Source organism: Tenrec ecaudatus, chromosome 12 (genome assembly GCF_050624435.1).
Source record: "Tenrec ecaudatus isolate mTenEca1 chromosome 12, mTenEca1.hap1, whole genome shotgun sequence".
Lineage (NCBI taxonomy): Eukaryota > Metazoa > Chordata > Mammalia > Afrosoricida > Tenrecidae > Tenrec > Tenrec ecaudatus.
Window position 1 is genome coordinate 122438732 of NC_134541.1, and position 26666 is coordinate 122465397.

The window sequence follows — 26666 nt, forward strand, 5'->3', positions numbered from 1 at the left end:
CTCCCTATTGAAGCCACCAATCCTCGTTTATCTCCTCCCACCATGGTACCCACCCACCTCATACCTTCCCCCAATGCAGGCATTGGGTTTCCTCACTTGTGAGCTCAGGGATTTTACTGTGATCACCACCTACCTTGTGATGCATGGAACTCCTGAATATGCACGTCTTGTGGCTACCTATCAAAGTCCCAAGACAGTGAAGACTCTCCTTCTTTCTTCTCGCACCTCCACATGGACCCCCAAGAGGGGCTGAGGTGAGTATGCTACCATGAAATGAGTCTACCTCCTTTATTTTATACTTCATCCTCTCTCTCCTATCGTCTACGACTTTATTATAATCTTTATCCATTAGTGCTGTGCAATTGCACCTACGAACCCCGCGGTTGTCAGAAGCTGCTTTATGCTAACAGTCACTTATAAAACTCAGGTGTTCCAGTGGGCCTTTTGGAAGGTTTGGTTGTACAGACATGATTTCCTGAGAATGTGTGGGCACAGTTGGAAGGAAATGAGAGCTACACAGACAAGGTAGGTTGAAATCCCAAATAGGACATTTGCGAGTTGTGGGTTTCTAGTAAATGGTGGCCTGGTTTTTTTCTCTCTTCTAAAATCAGGAATTGATTTAGATAACTTCTCATACCCTACTCAGAAGAGTATCGTCCCATCCCAGTGTCTATCGCTTACCTAGTAAAGCTCTCAAGCAGCCAGCTGATTGATGCGAGCTGCGTAGGGCTAGGGGAGAAGTTCTAGGCTCTTTAAGAAGAGGGAAACCCCAACAGGATCTTTCATGTAGCAATAAGCAAGTTTAGGTGATAGAATTGCAGGTGACTTTGATATTATTTTAAAATATGATACAGTTACATTGTTTATGTGTATTATTTTTTAAATAGATGAAGAGGCTTCAGCCAGCAAAGTCTGCAGCCCCAGTGAGGAGCCTGGATGTGGGAAGATTCATAGATCAAAGGGTGCATTGCAGGGATTCAGATCTAAACAGAAATCTATGTGAGGTAAGGGAAAAGCTTTACTGATTCAAAAGATGTATGGAGTTATGGTCATGCCCCAGAGGTGTAATCTCCCTTGTGATCTCTCCCTACTACACATAGTAAGCAGTCCTGTGACCATGAGCTACTGATGAGTAAGGGTGGAAGGGAGTGATGAATGAGGCCTGCCTTTTCCGTTAGTTACAGTACTTTCAGTTCTCTATAGATACACCATAATAGAGATAAATGAGGAGGAAAGGTTATTATACCATGATACCTTGGGATCCATTATAACATATAAAGGAAATCAAAACAACTCTTGTCAAGTTCGCTCTGACCAATGGTGACCCAGTACATCTCAGAGAGCAAGTGCACATAGGATTTTCAATGGCTGTGATTTTCTGGAGGATGTTGCTCATCTCTTGCCTTCCAAGGTACTTCTGAGTGGTTTAGAAATACCAACATATTGGTTAGTAGCAGTCCTTAAAAATTTACCCTACCTAGGTTTTCTACTCAGGGACTCCATAGATAGGGACAGAGGAAGCCATGGTGCTTGTAGCAACCCGCCAAAAGTGACAGTTACATACAAAGTGGAGAAATTCTGTCCAAGAGACACTGAACATATGATTTCAAAATTCAATGCATAAGGAATCTCTGCTTCTTTAATTTCAACATTTTACTGTAATTGGGGTAAATGTTTATCAAATAAATCCATTTTCTAATTAGATAGATTGATAGATAGGTTTTCTAGTCAACAAATCCTACTTATTTTGTTTTATGACATTAATTGAAATCCCTACAATATAATAGCACTTTCTCCTCCTATTTATAATGTGCTTTCATCTTTCCTTTTTCTCTCACCCTGCCTTCTGAGCTTTACTCCTGGGAAAATGCTGACCTTCTGATCTGGAATGGTTGGTTGGTTTGAGGAGAATGTACCTCCCTGCTGTTATTGTTTGCTTTATAGATCTGCCTCTCATTTTGCTGAAATTTGAGCCATGGGGATGAGTTCAGTACCAACATAGAAAGGTGTTTGAGGTCCGTCATCTGGATGATCCCACCAGTTTATATCAGACGAGTAAACTAATTCTATAAACTTAGTTTCATATGACTTTGAGCTCTGTTTCACATTCTGTCTCTCTCTCTCTCTAAGATCACCTACTGTGATCTCTTTCAGAGTGGTTAGCAGCTGTAGCCATCTAGTTCATAGATTGCCAAACTTATTTGGTCTGCACCTCCTTTTCCAAAATTAAGGGGAAAATACTCACTGTCCCTCTGGCAAAGTACAACTTTCATACTAGCTCCCCTAATCCAGGGGAAAGTGTGGACACCTGCTTTTGCAGCCTCCCTAGTTCATTCCAGCATCCTCCAAGGGTTGGTACCACCCACTTTGGGAAGCACTGTTCTAGATGGTTCCCTTGGGTTAATCTGCTCAACTGCTAAATAAAGATTGGAATTTTTAGGTGATTCAACATGCCTTGGGAAAAAAATTACCTACTTAAAACAATCCATCAAAGACTCTACAGAGCACTGTTCAAGATATAACTATTAATCTCATCCTAAGCAAAGTGGAAGGAAGCAAGCCAATTATTCAAGGAATTAATTAGTCCAAAGGCCTACATAAACCACACCTTGTTTGGGACTGAGATTGGAAGACGGATATTATCCCCAGCTGCATTTCTGACTAGGAAAACATGAGATGGCCCCATGAAAATGAGAAAAATGTAGAATAAGTTCAAATTCAGGAAAAAGATCAGCCTACTGATCTGATTTTGCCCTAAGTCACCCTTCTTTAATGGAACTTAACTTATTCTCGATGATCATCTTTCAACCAAATAATAGTGTGGCCTATAAAAATGATATCATCTATGATGAATATGCTTCTTAGAAAAAATCAACTATATAGACCAAAGGAATGAGAGTTAATTCTATCAACAATTGGTGATGAGGTAGTGTGATCTATTTTCATGTTCTACACATCTTACTCAAACGGAGAGAAAACTGAGAGTCTAAGAATTAGAGGGCAGCCTCTCTGGTTTGCTCAGTGAATTTGAAAAAGTCATATTACCTTCTAGGTTTCTATTTTCTCATCAACCAAATGGGAATACTAACTCAAGTCTTAAGAAAAATCAAGTTGCATCTGAGAAATGGAAGAATACATTATAGATGTGCTCCATCCTTTAGTGTATGGCATTAGTGTTGTTACTACAGCAATTAATGTGTATTGAGTAAAATCCTGGCCCCTGAAGCAAATGTTTGACCATCATCCACACAACACCTTCAGATTCGGAAACCCTCAGACTTCCTAGGACTTCTGGGAGCCTCCTGTATTTTTTTCTTACCAGACATAGTCAGGACTTCTTGAGAATGAGGAGACCATTCCAATAGAGCTGTAATAATAAGACTGCTGTGTACTGAAAATGAAAGAGCTGGAATTCGACTCATTTAGCAGCTCTGAATCCACAGACCAATGGGAGGAATGAAATGCCCATGAGTTCAAATGAATATTTCTATAAAGGTGGTTGCCTGGTATGAACTACTGGGTGAACAGTGGCATCTTTCAGTGAAAATGTTACGACATTGATAAAAAGAAAAGATTAAATGCAGAATTAAACAAGATTAATTATTTTAATCAAGAGATTAATCATGATTATATCTTTGCATTAGGTTACTCTGCTTATGTTTGCTCAGCAATCTGGGGGGAAATATGTTCATTTATCCCCTTCGTATTTGAAAATTGGCCTATATTTTATACTGTTTCCAGTTCCCCACCACTAAATTTCTTGTAAACACAAGCTCCTAACAAGATAAACGTCGATGAAAAAGAGTATGCAAAAGAACCTGCATAGGTCCAAGGACACATGTTTCATGACAGGGACAATACATCACTTTTTCTCAGGGCTGAATTTTTTAAATCACTGAGATTCCCTCCCTCCTCAGTGGACGCCCCCCTTGATACTTAGAAAGTGGGCTTATAGACTTGATGATGGTGCATGATCAAGTTGAAGATGGCCTTCTTGTGCAGGTAGCCAACTGCAGAGGTACATCACCTAGTAGAAAAGGAATCCACGAAGGTCTGGTTCCTGGAAATCACAACAGCTCTGTGCCAAATGCGGTATGAAAAAGTGAGGAGGTATCAGGAGAGGGCAAACAATGAGAATTGATGATGCAGACTTATCTTTCTTGATCCCCTATACATGTTTTGGCTCCTTTGGTTGTTCCCAACTGAATTTGCTGATGGGAACCTAAATCAAATCCTCTTTAGAACTTCATCTGTCCAGTGAAAAGTTTTACTCCTTTATTTGTGCCTGGAAGTCAAAGTCATTATTGACAAGTTGTTTATTATTTTCCTAACCTATTTTGTATGAATGCTCTTGCATATCAACTGACCCTCTTTAATCACAGCTTGCATTTCTTAACTGGGGGCTGCTGGGTAAATTGAAAACTTTGGTACCAACCGCTTCTGAATAAAATTCATTCACATGGCCTGGCAGTAACTAATGGCTTCGAAGGGTAAGGTTTTGTATTAATATGGGTGAGATATGAGTCACAATCATTTGGCAGTTATGTAATGAGATATTTTGACAGTTATGCAATGATATAGTCATCTTCCATTTTTACTTAATTCTGATTTTCAAACAACCCGGTCTTTTAGAATTAACCATGTTGATCGGTGAGGAGTGGTTGTACTCTATTTTATTCTTTCTTGTTCCAACGTCTTTTGTTTTATGCTCTGTATCGAGTTTTATTGTACATATTCTGCCTTTGTATTGAATTGTATTTTTGTAGGCAGAATACATGTAAGCCCTTGCTTTTGGTGATAGATATATTAATTTGAATATTTAGACCTTTAAAATTCAGCTAACTCTTGATATGGTTATATTTAAATCTCATGTTACTATTTTTCTAAACTTATCCTGCCTATTCTTTGTTCTCTTTTACCTCATTTTGCTTTCTGTTTAAGTAAACATATTTTATGATTCCATTTCAGGATTGGCTTATTAGCAACTATACATTGCTATATTATTTTATTGGCTATTTTAGGGTGATCACAGAATGCCTCACAATGAGATTATACCATAAATTTCAGTGTTTGATATGTATACATTACATATTGTTTCCAAATTTGCTATTTTCTATTGTTCCCTTCTAGGGCTTTTCTATGATAAACTGTGTAGCTAATTTTTGTACCAAGGCCTATAGTACACAGGGTAGTTCAAGATGGCAGTGAAATAAGACACTTTATAATGTCTCCTATACAAGAACTTATAAAAATAAATATATTAAAAAATAACTTATTAAAAATATATCTATCATATAGATAAGGCAGTTTTGAAGTCTTGAGCATGAAAAAAACAACAACTAAAGAATCATTCCAAGTGCCAAGTGGAAGAAAGGAGACTTAAAACAAACAAACAAACAGCAAAGGGGACATTTTGGATGTTCAGTTCTCTGTCAGCAGCACTTAGCCACTGTGGTCATATTGAGACAAAACTAGTTTTGTTTCCTGCATCAATTGATGCTTCCAAATAGAAAACCCTTGGACCCCTGTCTAGACCCAGGCAGGACTGCTAGGCATCCAGCAAACAGTAAGCACACGCACAACGCTTTCTTACCTCCTGTGTTGGGGCTCCAAAGACCTGCAGTGACCACTGCCCCTTTACCTGACTCTCACATGCACTCATGAACTGATGACACCACAAAGAGACTCAGCCCTGAGCCAGGGACTTGTGGGCTAGTGGCACTGCTTCTTCACAAGGTCACGCATGCCAAGGAACCTCAGACTGGTGGCATCTTCTCCTCTGTCAAGTCATCCATCGTAAACCCACAGACAGGTTGAGTGGTTCTACATTTTTGGAAGACTGGCAGCACATGTCCTCACACCCTGCAGACCTGTGAACCAGTGGTACTACCTCTTCTATACAATTACCCATGATGGGACTTGTGGAGTAGCAATACCCATACCAGTGTCCAACCACCCATGCCAGGGGATCACTGATTAAGAGTGCAATCTCCCCCATGCCACATTTGAACAAGCAAGAAGAAGGGGTGCAGCCTCTGAACATAGACCCATGGACTGGAAGCAATCTCTCTTTTCTCACCCTTTCCATCATCACCACTGCCCCAAACAGAAGTTTGGTGCCCATTCTAAACACTACTGGGTGGCCACTCCCACTTAGGAACAGCAATGCTTGTTTTTATGCCACCCACCCATTGATCTGCACATCCCTGTCATAAACACCTAGCAACCAATGGTGAGTATATGCAGCATTCAACTCAGCAACCAGTGAGAAGGCTTCCTGCACCCATGCCCAGGTGATCTGCCAGACAGACATATCACCTGATCAGCAATGTCAGTCACCTCATCATAGGTACTAGCTACCCCCCTGCTGAGAAACAAGCAGGATACCTTAGTGTCCTCATTCAATGCAATTTAGTATTTCTTAGTCTCCTGGACAACAGCACAAATTCCACACCCAAAATGTTCCTGCAGAATATCTATCTACACAGACACTGAAATGCCTTGATATTTCACCATCTACTAAGCTGCCAACTCAACCATACACAGTAAGAATAGCTCATGTGTAAATAACTCCCTCACATTGGATACAAAGTGTTTCTGCTCTGACATCCATTAAGAGCTAGCACCAAACCTAGTGCCTCAGAGCCATCAGATACTAATCCATCTTATGAAGAAACAGGATGAGATGGCTAAAAGAAGCGAGCAAAATAAAAGCACAGACAGATTTCCTGAGGAAGAAATGGTCATGGAACTACCTGGTAAAGTATTCAAAAGATTTATATTACATGTGGAATCCTCACCAGACCAAGGAAAAACATAAATTCTGGAAGAATACTGGGAGAATTTAGGGAAATAATTCGAGAACATAATGCCAAAATAAACTATTAGAAACTGTACAAAACCAACCTGTAGGAACACAGAAGATTAACAACAAAATATCGGAAATAGATAACTCAATAGAAAAGCATAACATAAAATTAATTAAGAAAAGAATCAGCAAAATAGATGCCAATTCCTTTGATACTCATTTGTTTGAAGAAGACTGGAGGTGGGTGGGGTGGCAGAAATGAAAAAAGATGAGTAATACTGTGTCCTGAGGGCCTTCCATATGAGAATCTCTTGGTCAATCCTGATAAATCACTGCAACATGACAATTACATATATATTATATACATTACATGTTTCACTGGTTTCACTTCCCTAGAGAACCCAGTTTCACACAGCTTGGTATAGTGAGTGCTTGTAAAGAAACAAAATCATATGAGGGTGAATTTTTAAATTAGTTCTCAATTAATCCTTAAGGTACTGGTAATGTTGCATAAACAGATCTCAAAAATAAAGACTTCTGTCATAAAAGAACTGATATTGTTGAACACCAATCATAGTTTGGTGAATTACAGAGTTGGTGAATTACAAAGAGAATGATGTTAAAGTAAAGGCTTTGGCTGGAAAGAAATGAAACCCTGAAGCCTGGGACAGGGCCATTTGGGCATATATTCAAGAAAATTAGGACATTGAGTCCTTAAATTCCAGTGAGTCACATCAGCCAACACCATCCCTCCCATCAGAAAAGTTTAATCCATTATCAGTAAAAATCATTGTCATTTGTGCCAACAGTTAATAAGCTTAAGTCAATTGCACCGGGTAATATGGTATCTGGGAGTATTACCTGAGGCATATGCCTTACAAGATGCAGCTGAGAGTTCACCAGGTGAGGGGGCGGGGCGGCCAGGGGCAATCACCACCCATTATTGCTTCTAGACTTATAACTGGACTTTAAATTACAGCATGCCAAAAGGCAAGTACCAATGGTGATCCAAGGAGAGAAGCACTATATTCCTAAAGAATTGCTAGAATTTTCTAATAAGTATCAACAGAAACTTGTAGAGTATAAGAGGAAATAGTTACTAAAGATGTGGAATAATAGTGTAAATAATATAACATTGGATTGTTATAGTGTAACAACAAACATTGTAAGTTTGTTGATATGGACCCATGAAGCAAAAATTCTTTATCCAATGTTTCAGATCAAAAAGTTAGGAGAGGATCTAGTCGTTTATTTATCTATTTTTTTCAGTGAAGCATGGATTGCCAAATAGCTTACAACAGGTCCAGTTGAAGTACTATAACTACCGTGGTATACTGTAGTAGGAGTAGGTATCCAAAGACTTAGGGAAATTGGCATGTTAGAGTGCTTTATCGGGATTGATCCACAGACTTATATATGGAAGGGCTTTAGGACACAACTTTCATTAAACAGTGAAAAACAAATTGGTGAAGGGACACCAGCATCTCTGAAGATTCCCACAAATACTGTTTTATGTGAGATTTGACATTAGGAGCTGCCCTAATTGAACTAAAAAATGTTAACTACTTTGGGGCTGCTTGGGCTCTGTGTTAGTAGGATCCAGCTAATTGCCAGAGACAAGGTGGATGTGGTTACAGAAATGGACTGCAGAGGGGAAGTAGTAATCAAACTAGCTGGACTCATCGGGCCTTATTGTGGTGGCTGCTTAGGCGGGTGTCCATGTGAGTGAAATAGATGGGAGACATACTAAATATTAACCTGACGTGTACACCTGGAAAACAACTCGGGCTGTGTAGGTCAGGTGACTGACCAGCAGTCTAACTTGAATTGCCAGAACAGAGAGTCAAGATCCCTAGGTCAATTCCAATATTTGATCCAGTTAGCAGACCCAGAATCCCTTGAATAAAGGGGAGGTCATATCCTTTTAAGGAAAGACTCCGCTCTATCATCAGCAATGTATAATGCGAACCTTTCTTCCAGTCTTCTTCAAAGGGATTTGCAAACTTTTAGATTTGCCATTCTTTGAAGAGAAGAAATAATAAGACTTTTCAGGGACTCCTGGACACTGGCATTGAATTGACTAATTCCAGGAGGCTCACTAATGAGAATGGGCGCACTCAGAGGGCAAGTTATTAATGGAATTTTAGCTCAAACTTCATCTTGCAGTACATCTAATCCATTCCAGAGTACATCCTGCAGTAAATTCTCTAGGTCCAGACTGAATTATTGGAATAGACATACTCGGCAATGAACAGAAGCCTTATGCTGGATCCCTAAAGTGTGAAACAAGGGCTATAATAGCAGGAAAATCAAGTTGAAGCCATTAGAACTGATTCTGCCTAGAAAAATAGTAAACCAAAAGTAATACTGCATCTCTTTGAGGGATTGCAGAGATGAGGGTCCTCTTCAAGGACTTGAAGGATGCAGGTGTGATGACTACCACATTCCCATTTTGCCAGCATAAAAAATACAGCTTGATCTTAGAGAATGGGAGTCAACCCGTTGATGACCCCAATGGCAGCCCCTGTTCCAGATGGGGGTTCATTACTTGAGCAAAGCAACACTCTGGTAATTACCCTGTTTCTTATATTGATTTTTGCTCCCAAAGGTGTGCTAGGTCTTATTTTCACGGGATGTCTTCTTTTTCCATGAAGAAGAATATGGTATATATTTTTGTTCAGTGTTTTGTTTTATTAAAAGAGACCTCGCACTTCCTGTCTGATCCAGCTGCGCTGCAGCCTACAATGAGCAGCGGCGCCTGCCACTACGGTCCAGAGTCCAGAGTTATGGTAGCTTCGGGGAGGCCTTATTATTGGGGAGGCATTATTTTGGGAAGGTCTTATTTTCAGGGGAGATGCCTTATATTTCAGCTAGAGGCAAAACTGTAAATAGGTCTTATTTTCAGGGGATATCTTACTTTCAGGGAAACACGGTAGTATGCAGGTACTGAGTTAGCCAATGCATTTTTCTCAATTCTGGTTTTCAAGGACCACAAGAAGCAGCAGCAGTCAAGGACAATGATACATTTTAATCCTCCTCCCTCAGAGTTATATCATTTCTCCAGCATCTGGCCATCATTTAGCCCCCAAGGATCTCAGCCACCTTTCCCTTCCACACACTGGGACACTATGGTCCACTGATGGCATTATGCTGATTGGACCTAGTAAGGAAGACAGATGAATGACTTCCTCTTTGGTTTTGCTCCATTTCCCAAACCTTGCAGAGAATCAGATAGGTAGAAAAAGCCCAGCATATGTTGGTCTTTATTACAGTGGCTAAGAGTGGAACTCGAGTTAGAATGCCTGAGTTCCACTCTCTGTCTCATAGTTTCTGACCCAGTGACTTGAGGCAAGTAGATTAACCATAGTAACACCCCATTTTCCCATCCTGAAGATGGGAGCGATGATAATATTTTCCTTGTAAGGTTGTGTGTGAATCAAGTGAAATTATATATAATGTACGTATCATGTAAGATATGTTTCCTTAACTTACGATGTTATTAAGAAGACCAAGAATTAATATATCCCAAGTTTCAAGGGAAGAAAATAAAGCTGCTTTACCAAAAAATACCCACATAAAGCGATCAATTTCTTGGAGGTTTCCTTCCTCCTTTTCAATAGAGCCCATATTGGGAGCTATAAGACCCCGTGTCAAGGTCTGGTTGTCCTACAGAACAACCTTCTTTCAACTCCTTCGGACCACTCAATCAATTGTATGAGTTTCCAAAGCCGGTCTGCTCTCTCTGACAGTCAGAAGTAGGCTGCCAGGGTATGGGCTTCACCACACTGGTGTGTACTTCGGCATTTCTATTTCAAGTGACTGGGCCTTCTGCCCGTGGGAGGGAGTGAGACATGAAAGAATGCACGCTTTAGTTGGCAGACTGGGTCCCAGATGCTTTCCAGAGCTTCTGTACCAACCAGGCTGAGAATCAGAGACAGAGTTGGACAATCAGTTCCTGGAACGTTCACAGAGCTGGGGAAAAATATCATTTTTCTGACCCTCTGCATCCTTGACACTGAAATGAGGGTTACAAGGTTTATCATGCAAAGTTGTGCCAACAGAAGTAAATAATATATGTAATCTGCCAAAGTTAAAATATCCTCTGTAGGCTAGAACTGTAGTGAAAAGAATTCTGGATTGAGAAATAGGACACCTCGATTTTCACAGAGCTACAAATGGCCAGTTTGTTTTTGTGAACCGTTTTTGCCCTTGCTGTTCCTTCATCCATACAGTCAATAAGCTGGATCGTACAAACTCCGGATGTTTCTTCCATTTTCAACTCTGAAAACAAGGCAGCTGGCTTCATTCCTTCACTCACGAAATGCATTTATTATTATATTTAATCTGAGTCACTAATGACATCCAAGAATAATAAGAACAGTAGACAGACAGAAGCTGACGCGCTGTAATGGAGGAGACCCAGGAATTGTGGGAGCAAGGTGAATGAAAAGTTAGGAGGGTTGGGGATACCGTGGAGAAAAAGACAATTTTAAAACAGGCCACAAAGAAGTAGCACAGGCTTTCAAAATGGAAAAGGAATGTTGCCTTACGTTTGTAGTGTTGCTATTGCGGAAATCTGATGAGTGGATAGTTTTGATAAATGAATATATTTTCCCACTGATTAGGCAGATAGAAGTCTGAATTCAGGTGCCAGGTATGGGGGGAAGGGGATTGGTCTCCGTGTGAGCACTGGGGAAGGGTCTTTGTCTCCTTAGCTTGTTTCCCGACTTGTTAGAGATCTCCATGTGACTAGGCATTTTCTTACCCCAGCTCTCCCCTGCTCCTTGCTTAATTTATCTCAAAAGAGAATGAAGGTATATCCTACACTCACCCAGCATCATTAACATAACAAAGACAAATCTTTTCCAAATAGTACGATAACCAGAGGCATAGGGCTTAGGACTTACCACCATGATTCAATCCATAAGAGAATCATTCCAAGTTAGATGCTTTTCAAAATCTTATGTAGATTCAACACAGTGTCGTCCAAGCCCTATAAGGTCCAACCAGAAAGGAAATCTCTCTTTTCTGAGAGACTTCTCAAAAATACTTCTCCCATGGACCTCTCATTTTCATCGCTAGATAAAATCTGAATTTGCCCTTTAAATTCTAATTCCCAAACTGGGAACAATGAGCATTATTTTCTCCCAGATTAGGATAGGTTGGGTGTCTTCATTCAGGGTTATATTTTTCAGGATAGAGAGCAAGACACAAGCCAATGTCACAGGGCAAGGTGCACAGACTGGATAACATAGAACAAGCAGAAAATCAAAAGCTGTCATACAGAGTCTGGGTCAAACACCGAGTTAAGCGCTCATCTTGTAACCTGAACACGTGTGCTCCAAACGCCCCCAGAGACTCCTCAGAAGAAAGGTCTGCCTCTCTCCTTCTAAAAGTCACAGCCCGGAGGGCCCTGCCACATGCTGCTTCAGTCCGCACACCTGGCCTCACCAGAGGCCAGGACCCATGTTCTGGTAATAGGATTTTGGAAGTTATCAATTAGTGAAAGAGATCGTCGGGTCTTGGTGCTCCCCGTAAACTGGAGATGAAATTATAAGCCGAAAGCCATCTATGCTTGCTGAGAATCATGCTAGCAAAAGGCATTGGGGGGTAGGGGTGACGATGGCCACTCTGGGTGGACAAAAATGCCCCATGTCTACACAACACCCCATCCCTCCACCATCCATCTTCAAACACCATAGATTTCCGTATGAGATTACCCTCTTTTCACTCTCACTTAGCTCACGTGAACGCCCAGGATTGGAAATATGAGTCAGAAAGGTCAGAAAAGCAACCCTCCTTTTCCACAGTGATTCCTTCTGGGACATGCATGTCTCCAAAGCAGAGGAAAGCCCAGGACTCTTGCTGAAGTGACTAGTGGCGATGTGATTTCTTTTAATATGAGTGGCAGAGAGCCGATGGAAACCTGGAGGTTCTAACCACCGTCTTTACGCCTTGCAGGCATAATCTGCCTAATTATAATAAAACGGTCCATTTTTATTATTAATTTTGATTTCTTGACTATTTATTCAAAGTGCATTATTATGTAATGTACACAAACAAAACTGTGGGTACTATTACAGTTATTTCTTGCAATAACGTGCCATGGTTGTTGGCAGTTCTGACTTGTAGGGACTCAGTGTACGCAGAATGAAACACAAACACCAGCCGGCTCCATACAATCACTGTCAATCTATCTCACCAAGGGGCTTTCTCTTTTTGGAGCCCCTTCACTTTCCCAAGCATGATGTCCTCCTCCGGGACCTCCTGGTAACGTGTGTATAAAGCACCTGAGATGAAGTCTCACATCCTTGCCTCTGAGGAGCATTCTGGCTGCACTTCCTCCAAGTTATAGACCTGGTTGCTCTTTTGGCAGTCCAAGACAGTGTCAATATTCATTGTCAGCAATCCGAATTCAAATGCATCAATTCTTTAGTTTTTATGATTTGATGTCCAGCTTCCACCTGCAGACAGGACAATTGGAAATGCCATTGGCGCCTCTTCAAAGTAACATGCTTGCTTTCGACGCTTGAAAGAGATCTTGTGAAGCAGCAGGATCCGACGCAGCGCATCATTCATTCTCTTGATTGCAGCTTCCATAAGGATTACTGGTGAGTCCAAGCCAGATGAAAGCTTTGTTAGGTGCTATGGTTTTCACTAACGAAGGTATACAGACTTTAGGCACTTGATAAAGGTGACACAGTCAATGAAACTATGGCTATCCCCTGTGGGATTCACCACGCCCGGTAAGCACAATGCCAGGAGAAACGAATCATAACTGATCATAGTTTCAGCACCCAGATATCTGTCACTCTACCTGAAACTATACCCAATTTTGGACCTTTATTATGTGAATCCCTAAAGCTTGCTTTCTCTTTCAGCTACAACCAAGTTGGTTTCTTGATGTATATTACATTGTTTTCATTCTTGGAACCCGTGCCAGAGGAAATAGGACACACACATGGGATGGCAGCTCCTATTATTTCAAACTTCTCTTTCTTCTCAAGCAAATGACCCAGGTTCTCCACCCTGGTCGATGCCTTTCTCCTAAATCGTGTTTTCAACCTGTAACTCCAGAACGCCCTTGCCTATATCATTCCCTTCCCACAACTTTTTTTTTCCTGCTGCATATTTTTAAAAATAACTCCCATCTGTCTCCCGCTCATCCTTCTGCTTCTGCAGCGTGAGCGTCTCTGGTTTCTAACTCTGGCACCGAGTGAGCTTTAGAGATTTACCTCTTAGGTTCATTATTCCTGCTGTGCGTTCCCTCAATTCCAATTGTTAGCTCTCCAAACTCTTCTTTATTGGCTCAACAGGTAGCCTATAAGGAAAACAAAAACGCTACCTTTCTGGATCCAACAAGCAGAAACTCCTTACAATGACATGGGGTCCTGAGGATAGTTTTTTGATATGTGAACACAGCAGACTCAGAGTGAGCTCAGCCAACACAGGCATCAAGGAAAGATGCCCTGTTGTGTTAGTACAGACTAGGAGGAAAGATGCACCAGACTCCTTTGGATAATAGAGATTAATTAGTTCCTTACCTGTAGGAAACCCAGTATCTCCTGCACATTTGTTTACGATTGCACAACACATTTCTATGCAGATCATTGCTGTTATTTCTTATAACTTATGAATTGCATATCACTTTACAGTTGATAAAACTGAGGCACAGAGCGTTGAAGAAACTTCCGCAAGCTCTCATAGCACTAACAGTAATTGAGACTGTCTCTGGACGAGGAAATATGAGCAGAAATGATGTGCATCACCATGAGATGGAAGTTCTGAGGGCCAGGTCTCAATCATATTGTGCTATGTAAGCTTTTCATTGACTGATTTTCAGCTTCAGATTGCCAGCCTTTTCTTCCTTCTCTGTCTTAGTCTGGGAGCTCTACTAAAGCCGATCCTCCTGGAGTGACCCTGCTGGTATATGATTTACTGGGATGGCTGCCAGCACCACAGAAATACATACACAAGCCCCCACTATGTGACAAAGTGACAGGCTGTGGGGCATCTCTCAGCTGGCGGTGCATATGAAAGCCATTGAAAAATCAGCCTGCTGGGCAAGTCATGATGGGCATTTGTCTGAGGCTCTTTCTGCGTTTGATCAAGACAAATCATACCCATGCCTGGTGCGTGCCTTACCTGTGACTTGATGAATATGTTGACCAGGCATAGGCATGGGTACCGAGGCTCTGCTCATTCAGTCGCACTGTAGGAAAGGCGTGGATATTTGTATTTTATAACTGGTACCCACCACACCTCCTGTGCCAACTATTTGCCTCACTTGACATTGTTATGCCTTTGTCCATGGTATTCGTGATGCTCAGAATGCCATGTAGAATCACAGCTGGACTGTTATTAATGACCCAGTTTGAAGACCCTGTCTTATTTGTAGAGTTAAAACTTCACTTGTCAGGCCCCCCATCCTCTGACAGTCTGTCACAGAATTAGAATCTCTTTCCTGATTGTTCTATATAATGAGTCGAGGTTTGCTTTGTTCAAATTTTAGAATGTAACTCGGTTTATAAATTAAGCTTGGGAAGTTTGGCGTCAGTCACGTCCGAACTTGAATCCTCTACTACTTAATGCAGTCTGACTTTGTGTACATGATCCTTGCCAAATTTAAGGGATACAAGCTTTAATGAGGAGTACATGGTAGTGTGGCAGGAGGATTTGGCCTAAAGAGGGGATTCCTGTAGGAAGAATGATGTAGAAATTAGAAGGAACCAAGCTAGGTAAAAGAGAAAAAAAAAAGTCAGTGGAGAGACCAGGGAGAGCATGCGCAAAGGCTCTGGGACAGGAAGGCGAGCTCTAGGATGTCCACAGCGGTTGTGGTGCAGGGGTAAAGAAACCAACTAGCCCTTTCCCCAGGAAGCTCTCTCAGATGAGTGAAATAATAAACTTGGCATTCTTGAGTTAGTGCCTTAGGCCAGGTGTGAGGACTAAACCTTTCTGTATCATTGAACTTGGGAAACAATTTTCTTTTGGAGTCCTATAGGACAGAAGGATTGTTATTCCTGAGTCTACTTTAGGATTCCCCACAAAAGCACCCTGAGGATCTGTCGTTGGGCAATGCCTCTAACGCTAGGAGTGAAAACACTTGATTTTCCTGGTCCTGTGTGCTTTGATTTCATTTGTTCACAATAAAGGCTCATAGATTTGGATTCTACTCATTCAACATTCCCGGTACTCTAAGAGAAATTGAGCTGACATTAGGAAGCATGAAAGAACGCGCTCAAGCCATTTAGGTGGATTCAATTAGATGCAAACAATTACTATGCTAATTATAAATCATTCCTACCTACTCATTAAAGTAGGTCCTAGATGGTAGTTAAAAGTAATAAAGCGACATCTTTTTGCAAACAGTCTATAACGCAGTATGTTGCTAATTCAAATTAGCCTCCCCCTCAATCAAGGAGATCACTGAAGTGTGCGGGCTTGTTCTTTTAAAAAATTAAATAGAACTTTTTTTCTGTATGATTATGTAAGTAAACCTACAATAGAATACATTTAGAGAATTCAGGAAAATGTAACATCACCCAATATAGCTACATATGGACTTTCACCAGAGACTATTTATGTAATTTTTAAATCCGTCCTTATACAAACATGCATAAATGAATGCAGGGAATAAATGAATAGATGCATGAACGGATAGATTGCAGTCTGGATGATGGATAAATATATATATAGTCTAATAGTGTATAATTGAGATCATTGTGTATCTGAGATTAAATATCCATGTTTCTCTACATTTCTCCGTTTCCCTTAAACTGAAGGGGGCCGACACAGCTGATTTTGAGCAAAGGTGTGAGGTATAAATTATACACATTTTCAGTTTTGGCAGCATAGTTTCCTGAACAATTATTCATACACTATCTCTGACACTCCTGTCTGAAAATTGAAGGCTCTATGAAAACCATAGAGCCAAGTTATGTGATCTGCATTTGATTGGGTTAAGTAAAAAGAGGTAAACCTTTTTCCATTAGACTATTGAGAGTAGAGTTTATTTAACCCTACAAAAAACCTCTAGGCTATCCAAACATGTACTATTTTCCCTAATTCATTCATATTATATTTCTAGTTACTTTAAATTATATCATGTACAATTTTATATTTCAATAAATATGAAGGTAAATCACAAAATATTGCTATTAGGGTTCTAGTCCATACATTCATGGGTTGATTCCAAAGAAAACCTGTTTAAACTTGTTTCTGCAATCAATATGTGGTGTACACAAGTTGTCTCAATAATGCATTTGCTTTGGCTTCCACAGGGTGTCTTCAAATAAAACATTCCATCACAAATGTATATTCTGGAAGCATCTGATAAACCAGACAAATTCAAAGCCAGCAGGCCAAGCCAGAAGGGTGGTGATCTAGATGCATTTTCTCCAAGTACAGAAGACAATTATGAGACTTAACTAGAAGTTTCAATAAAATTCAAAACTATACGAATGAGCAAAAACCAAGAAAGTTGAGCTGAGAAAAAAACATAAATCACAATAATATGCAGTGCAATGGTTATCTTGTGTGTTAACTTGATTGTTGTGACATAGTCATCTTCCTGATACAATCTGATATAATGTAATTACCATTGTGGTGAGATCTGCTATAAGCAGCCAACCAATTGAAAGAAAGTCTACCTAGGAGCATGGCCTTCATAGAATATATATGAACCCTTTGACAAAGCTCTCTAGTACATTTTCCTATCCAGCATCCTGTTCCTATCATCTGAACTCTAGTCCTTAAGACTCAAGCCAGTGACCTGGGTGATTGCCTGCTGACTCTGGGATTCATTAGTATCTGCAGCCTGTGAGTCAGGAGTCTGCTGTCCGACCTTCTAACTGGGGGGCCTTCAGCCCCTGGGACCACATGAGTTGGGAGAAATTGCCAACATCTCTTCCACAAATTGGTGACTTACTAACCTCTACCACTGTCAAAAGGCAGCTCCAGAAGACAAAGTTAAATATTATAAGGAAATGTGCATAGACTTAGCGTTAGAAAATCAAAAAGGAAGAACACACTCAGTGTATCTTAAACCGGAAAACAAATTCAAGCCGTGAGTTGCAATATTGAAAAATTGTATGGACAAAATATCGAATGGTGCCAGAAGCATCAAAATAAGATGGAAAGAATACACAGAGTCCCTGTCCCCAAAATAATGAGTCAACATTCTGCCATCTCAGGAGGTAGTACATGAGCAGGAACCAATGGTAATGAAGGAAGAAATTACAGCTGCATTGAGGCATTAAATTCCCCCCCCCAAAAAAAAGACTCCAAAAATTTATAGAATAACAATTGAAATGCTTCAGCAAGCTGGTGAAGCACTGGAAGCACTTACTGGTTTATGCTAGGAAATTTGGAAGACACCCACTTGGACAATTAACTGGAAGTGATCCATACTTGTACCCACTACAAATAAACTTGACCTGACAGAATGCTCCAACGACAGAACAATATCATTGATATCACATGCATGCAAGGTTTTGCTGAAGATGGTTGAACAACGATTGCGCAATGCATTGACAGGGAGCTGCCAGAGGTTCAGACAGGATTCAGTAGAGGATTTGTCAATGGGATATCATTGCTGATGTCAGATGGATCCTGGCTGAGAATGGAGAGTACCAGAAAGATGCTCTCTGTTTTATTGAGTCTGCCAAGGCATTTGACCTTATGGATCTTAAAAAGAAAATCTATGGATAACCTTGAGAAGAATGACAATTCCAGAACACTTCATTGTGCTCATGAGGAACTTGTTCATCGATCAAGAGGCCATTGTGTGAACAGGATAAGGGGATGCTGGATAGTTTAAAATCAAGAAAGGCGTGCATCAGTGTCGTATCCTCTCACCATATCTTTTCTATCTGTATGCTGAGAAATCATCAAGCTGGATTGTATGAAGAAGAATGTGGCATTAAGACTGAAGGAAGTCTTATTAACAACTTGTGATGTGCATGACAAAACCTTGCTTGCTGGATGCTAGGAGGATCTGAAGTGCTTGTTGATGAAGATAAAGGTTTCCAGTCTTCAGTATGAATTGCAACTCAGTGTAAACAAGACCCAAATCCTCACAACTGGTGTTCTCATAACAGATAACACCACGATGAATGGTGTTCTCATAATAGATAACACCACGATGAATGGAAAAAGGGTTAAAATTGTCAAGGATTTGATCTAGCTTCGATCCACAATCATTTCTTAGGAAAGCAACAGTCAAGAGATCAAAATATGGGTTGCATTGTATAAATCTACTGTGCAAGAACTCTTGAGAATATTGAAAGACCAGGATATTACTTTGAGGACCAAGGTGCACCTGTCCCAGGCCCTGGTATTTTTTGTATGTTTTTCTTTCATGTCATCTTTTTATTTCAAAATTACTTTGATTATTCAGCCATGGATATTTTAGAGAAATCCCTAAGAAAATCTTTTATACTATTAATTTTCAGTTGCCCATAATAGCATTCTTTACTGGTTTGATCAAAGAGTTTTAACAAAATGCTATTACATTAAATGTCAAGAACCATATCATACAAACAATCAGCCCAAGGGCATAGACACCCACAGCGAATTGTCCATGAGCTCTGCATTCACATATTCAACCAACCACGGATAAACAATATTGGAGTGGGGGTTTGGAATAAAACTGGTTGAATGGTCAAAAACAATTCACCAAAGGCTAAAAGGGAGCATAAAATACTATTGGCGTCGCATTTACAGAGTATTAGGTTTATAATTAATCTAAAGATGATTTAAAGTATATAGGACAATATATGTAGGTTACAAACAAATACTACACCATTTTACATAAGGGACAGAGTATGCACAGGTTTGGGAGCCCCGTGTGATTCTGGAACCAATTGCCCATGACTACCAAGTCACAACAGTAAAGGTTTTGTCTGAGATTACAAAGCAAATTCATTTCAGGTCTTAAATGTGGATCCGATTTGTTATCCATGACATAATAGCAAACCAAACCAAACTCCCTGCCATCAAGTAAATTTGATTCACAGTGACCTAGGGCAGAATAGAACCGACCCGAAGCTCTACATCATCTTTATGGGAGTAGAGAGTCTAATCTCTCCTAGAGCTTCAGGGGGATTTGAACTGCTGACTTTAAGGTTAACAGCCCATGCAACCTACAACCCCACCAGAACTCCTTGTGTTCATGGACCAATCTGATTTTTAAAGAAAAGTTAAGGCGCTTACAAATTAAAAATGTTAATATCACCATGAAAATATCTATGGCCAGGCACATAGCTTAAACTCATGTTGATAGAATTTGAGGACTGAAAAGGGCCATAAGGGAACAGTCTTGTCAAAATTCCTGGTAATTTGCAAATGAAGAAAGATTAAGTGATCTACCCAACGCAATACATTTTGCTCCTGATGGAGACAGTTATGGAATTCCATTTTCTTTCCAGTCTACAGTTTCTCTCTCTTTTTTTGAATCGATTTATTAGGTGCTCATACAACTCTTATCACAATCCATACATACATCAATTGTGCAAAGCACATTTGAACATTTATTGCCCTCATCATCCTCAAAACATTTGCTCTCCACTTAAGCCCTTGGCATTAGGTCCTCATTTTCCCCCTCCCTCCCTGCTTCCCCTTCCCTCATGAACCCTTGATCATTTATAAATTATTATTTTGTCATATCTTGCCCTGTCTGATGTCTCCCTTCACCCAATTTTCTGTTGTCCGTCCCCCAGGGAGGAGGTCACATGTAGATCCTTGTAATCGGTTCCCCCTGTCCAACCCACCATCACTCTACCCTCCCAGTAACACCACTCACACCACTGGTCCTGAAGGGATCATCCACATTGGATTCCCTGTATTTCTAGTCCTATTTGTACTAGTACATCCTCTGGTCTAACCTCACTTGCAAGGTAGAATTGGGATCATGATAGTTGGGGGGGGCGGGAGGACGGGGGGCAGGAAGCATTTAGGAACTAGAGGAAATTTGCATTTTTCATCGTTGCTACATTGCACCCTGTCTGGCTCGTCTCCTCCATGAGGCCCCTCTGGGGATCTCCAGTGACCAACAAATGGGCTTTGGGTCTCCACTCCGCACTCCCCCCCTCCTTTACTATGATAAGATATTTTGTTCTGATGATGCCTGATACCTGATCCCTTCGACACCTCGTGATCACACAGGCTGGTGTGCTTCTTCCATGTGGCCCTGGTGCTTTTAATCCCCTCCTAACATGTAAACATTGGATATTGAATAAAGAAGACCAAAGAAGAATCAATGCATTTGAATTGCAGTGCTGGAGAAGAATATTGAAAGAATCATAACATACTGAATATACAAAAAGAGCTGTCTCAGAAAAAGTAGGGCTAGAATTCTCCTTAGAGGCAAAGGTGGCAAGACTTCCTCTGACATACTTTGGATGTGGAGATCAGGATAGACCACTCCATGGAGAAGGAGGCATGCTTGGTAAAGTGGATGGGGCAGCAAAAAAGAGGTAGGCCATAGATGAGGTGGGAGGACACAGTGGCTGCCACCATCGGAACAATTGTGAGTATTTTGTGTGCCCAGAACTCGGCAGCATTTCATTCTGTTCTGCATAGAGTTCCTATGAAATGGAACGGACTGAATGGCACCTAACAACGACCACTGTGTGAACCATTTCCTTGAAAGATCACTCTCACTCTCTTTCTCACTTACTTTCTATTTTTCAACAGCCTTTTTGAATATATGCACACATGTGTATGTGTGTGTTTCATTGGTTTAAATTCCTAGAGAATACCATCTAAGACATTTGCTACTGATAGTGGTTCTAGAGAAACAAAATTGTAAGGAAAATGTTCTAAACTTTCTCTCAAATCTGCCTATTCTTTTTGGTGCTGTTAATTGTGCCTCTGTTAGTAAAGACAGTGCTCCTAAGTCATGGTGTGGGGTGGAAGTTGAAATATGTAAAATAGTACCAACAAAAGATCCAGTACTGGTGAGAATTCAGGCTCTGGACAATCGTGTATTTGATATTTTTGCAATTTTGTCAGGATGCAAAGTATTAAGAAACTGGTTGGCTGTTTCCACTTCCACTCGCCAAAATGGTAAAGGACAGAGATGAGCTCAGGGTTTTGAAATCACAGCTGCAACACCACATAAAAGTCCTCAAAATGTCCATTTATGCCCTAAAAGAAAGCCTATTTTTTGTAGTTAAGTATTGATACTACCAAAATCCAAACCCAGAGTCTTATAAGAATGGCTGAATTACAAATTAATTGAATTTTCAAGCTTGAAGGGCATCTGAAGTGAAACCGAGGGCATTTTTTTCCAGGAACACATGAAGTCCTGAAACTTGGAATGAAAAAATAGAATCAGGTCACCAGGAAGTGGCATGAGCCCCTCAATGCCATTGACTTACTCCTGCCAAAATTCTTATCCTCACGCGATGAGTTTCACCCACGTGTTCCTACGAGCCATTGTTGGGGATTGTTGCCTGCACTCGCACATGGAACATCAGCTGGGCCATTGCTCGAGGCAGATCCCTTAATAGACTTTGCTGCATACTTCGTGCCATCACCCGCAACACCCACTTTTTCTAAACCTATAACAAGGCTTCAGTCCCAGCAAGTCACAAAAGGTGAAGTACAAAGCATGATCCAGGAAGATATGCACTACACCCTTAAAAGACTGCATGATTTTTGAATATGTACAAACAGAAACCTGAAGAATATTGGTGGCACTGTCTATTAAGGGTATGGGGTAATGGTACATGGAATACACATTGGGATCAGTCTGAGTTTATTAATATGGGCCCACTAAGCACAACTCATTCAGTGTTTCAGCTAGGGAGGTTGGAGAGGGGTCAGGTAGCTTATTTGCTTGGTTCGTGGATTACATAATAACCTACAATAAATCAAACTGAAGTACCAGACCTGCGTTGGTATACTTTAGAAGGTATCCCAAGGAAAGGGAAAGCAACACGTTAGAGTAGATTTATCAGGATAGATCCATAGAATTAGCCAGGGAGTATCTAGAGGACATGCCTTTAGTACCACAGTGATGAAGGAAGAATCTACGAAGGGAGACCCAGCATCCTTCAAGATTCTTTTGTGAAAGTCAAACTTGACATTGAGAACTGCCACAACTGAAGTAAGACAGTCACCATAGTAGTGCTCATTGGACCCCATAGCTCGTCTACAAAGAGAGGGTGGGTGTGGTACCTGTAAGGAACAGCACAGTCAACACAGAAATCAGAACAGTCTGACTCCTGTGGACTAATGGCATTGGCTACCTAGGTATGGCTTCCCTAGAAGTGAACTCGATAGGAAATCTGCTAAATATTTAATTGGTATGTTCAAGCTGAAGACTTCTAGAACAAATGAATGCAATCACTTGATCTAACTTGAATCACCAGGATAGTTACAGGTCCTCAATCAATCTCCAGGCTTAAGACAATTTACTGATGCATAATACAGTTAATGAGAAGGAGGAAGGCGCTTAAGCAAGAAAGGACCTGACAACGTAACTAAAATGTTATGCTGTTAATCTTTCTCCCAGCTTTCCCTAAAGGGATCTATGGCATTTTACAAAAGGGACTGTTCTCTGGGGGGAGGAAAAATAATTAGAGTTGGCAGTGATTACTGGACATTAGCTCTAAACTGATACGAATTCTAGGAAACCTGAAATGTCATTGTGGCACACCAGTCAGAATTAGGGTAGATGGATGTCAAGTTATTAATGGAGACTTAACTAAAGATTGTCCCTGAACCTGTCCTGTAGTGATTTCCCTAATTCCAGAATGGATCATTGGATTCGTCCGCCTCAGCCACAGATAGACCTGCACTTCGGCTCCCTGACAGGCGGAGTAGGTCTATAATGGTAGGAAAAGCCATCAGAATGGCTCCTACCGAGGAAGAGAGTAAAACAAAGGCAATAGCGCATTCCCAGAGGAAGTGTAGAAAATAGTGCCACCCTCAAGGCCGGCAAGTTGCAGAGGTAATGATTCCCACCATCTCACCACTTAACTCACCCATTTGGTCTGTGCCCCAAAAATGGATGGCTCTTGGAGAGTGACAGTTAAGTAAACTAAACCAGATGGTAAATCTTTTAGCTCCTGTTTCAGATTTCATTGCTTGAGCAAATGAATACATGTCTTGTTACCTGGTAAGCAGTTATTGATCTGGCTAATGCTTCCCCCTCCTCAATTGTCACTTTGAAGGATCACCGGAGGTAGTTAGTACAGGCTACATTAACCCTTCCAAGTCTCTAACCCAAAGTCATAATTTAATTCACAGGCACCTTGGTAGCCTTTCCCTTCCATAAGGTCTCACACGGCTACCTGACACTAATAGCATTATCAGTATTAAAACTGGTAATAAAGAAGTATCAATGCCTCTAGGCTTATTGGTAAGCTATTTGTGTGCTGCATGGTGGGAAATGCACACACCAAAAATTAACTTGCTTTATCATTCAGTGAAATTCCTAAGGCTTCAGTGGTGCGGACCTGGAGAGCTAATCTTCCTAACGTGAAGAATAATTTATTGCATCTGTGTTCTCCCACCTGTAAAAAGGAACCATAACACCTGGCAGGCCTCTTCTGATTTTGGAGCATGCATATCACTTGGGGGTGCTAATCTGGCTACTTAATCAAATGACTGAAAAATCTGCTTGTGCTGAGTGGGTCTCAGCATAAGAGCAGGCTCTTCACAGATTCAGTCTTGCAACATTCTCCACTGTGTGAGTTCAGAGTCCTGTTGGTACAATGGTGTTTAAAGTGCCAATGGCAGATGGGAATATTCTTTAGGGTTTTTGTGAGACCAGTATTGGTGAATCAGGAGCCCGGTGTACTGTGCTAAGCATTGGGCTGCTAACTATAAGGTCAGCAGTTTGAATCCACTATGCTTCCAAAAGAGAAACAAGAGGGTTTCTTCTGTAAAAATACAGACTTGAAAACCTTTGGGGTGATTCTGTTTTGACCATGGCGTTGCTATGAGTTAATGGCCGTAACTTTCATTGGGTAATCACAGCGCAGATCTCTGGAATTTTGCAGCAAATCCTGGAGATCTGTAGATTAGTACCTCGCTTTAGAGAAACCACTGTCAGTTGGTTTCTGGGTCTTAGCAAAGACTCAGTGTATAAACATTGGCCAATAAGTCACCATAGAGCCTGATCTGCCTATTATGAACTGAATGGTGTCTGCTCCATAGCATGAAGTTGGATATGCATAGAAACACTCACCATTCAATGGAAGTGATATATGTAAACTGGGCTTGAGCAGGAATTGAAGATAAAAGTAAGCCAACCCCTCAGACCTCTCCACTGGTTCCCTGCTCCATGCCGGTATGTTGCATTAACATCTTGGAACACTGGATTGCAATCTGATACCTCTTTCCCGGTGGAGATTTAAACAGCTCACTTTGTGGACACCTGTCACTTCTTCCAGAAGAATTCACTTCAGAGTACAGCACTGAAGCTTCAGCTCAGGGAAAGGGGCATGGTCAGAACACACTGGAGCAAATGAAGGGGGTGGAAGAGAAAGGGGAGAAAATCCTGGCCCACCAAGCCTTGAGGACAATATTCCCACTAAAAGCAGCCAATCCACAGAGAATATCATATGGTCCAGCCCCACTATGAGACACGACATCCCTCACTGATCCATAGACCTACAGGGGAGAAAATGGAGACACAGTGTGGGAATTATGCCCGATCTGATCCCACCACACGGAGGCAGAACACTAAGGATGTGCAACAGAACAGCAAGGGAAACAGAGCAATGAAGTCCCCAGGGAATACCAAAAATAGACTTTGGGGCTAGGGCTTGGCACCCCATCAGACTCAACCAGAAAACACTCCTAAGGTTAACAAACAGTCCTTGAACTAACTACAGGCTTTTCTTTGTTGTTATTGTTTGTCATTGGCTTTTTGTTGTTGTTTTCTTTTGTTGCTTTGTTTTGTTCTGTCTTGTTTTTCTGCATGTTATTATCTCTGCAGGCCTGTTTAAATAAGATAGGCTGGATGAACAATCTGGAGGAGAAAACAATGGGACCAATGGTTCTAGGGAGGCATGGAAGATGAAGAGGTGGGGGAAAAGGAAGTGGTGTTAACAAACCCAGGGACAAGGGAACAACAGGTGATCCAAATCAGTGGTGAGGAGGGTGTAGGAGGCATAGTAGGGCATGATCAAGGGTAATGTGATTGAGAGGAATTATTGAAACCCAATGAAGGCTGAGCATGATACTGGGACAAGAGGAAAGTAAAAGGAAATAGAGGAAAGTACTAGGAGGCAAAAGGCATTTATAGAGGTCTAAATACAGGCATGTACATATGTAAATATATTTATATGTGAGAATAGGGAAATAGATCTATGTGCATACATTTATAGGTTCAGTATTAAGGTAGCAGATGTACAATGGGTCTCCACTCAAGTACTCCCTCAATTCAAGAATACTTTGTTCTATTAAACTGGCATTCCATGATGCACACCTTCCTGACATGATTGCTGAAGACAAATTGGCACATAAGCAAATGTGGTGAAGAAAGCTGATGGTGCCCGGCTATCAAAAGATATAGCATCTGGGGTCTTACAGGCTTGAAGGTAAACAAGCGGCCATCTAGCTCAGAAGCAACAAAGCCCACATGGAAGAAGTGCACCAACCTGTGTGATCACGAGGTGTCCAAGGGATCAGGGCTCAGGCATCAAAGAACTAAAAGTCAAATCATTGTGAATGAAGGGGGATGAAGATTGGGAATCCAAGACCCATCTGTAGGCAACTGGACATCCCCTTACAGAAGGGTCGTGGGGAGGAAACGAACCAGTCAGGATGCAGTGTAACAACAATGAAACATACAACTTTCCTCTAGTTCCTAAATGTTTCCTCCTCACCCACTATCATGATC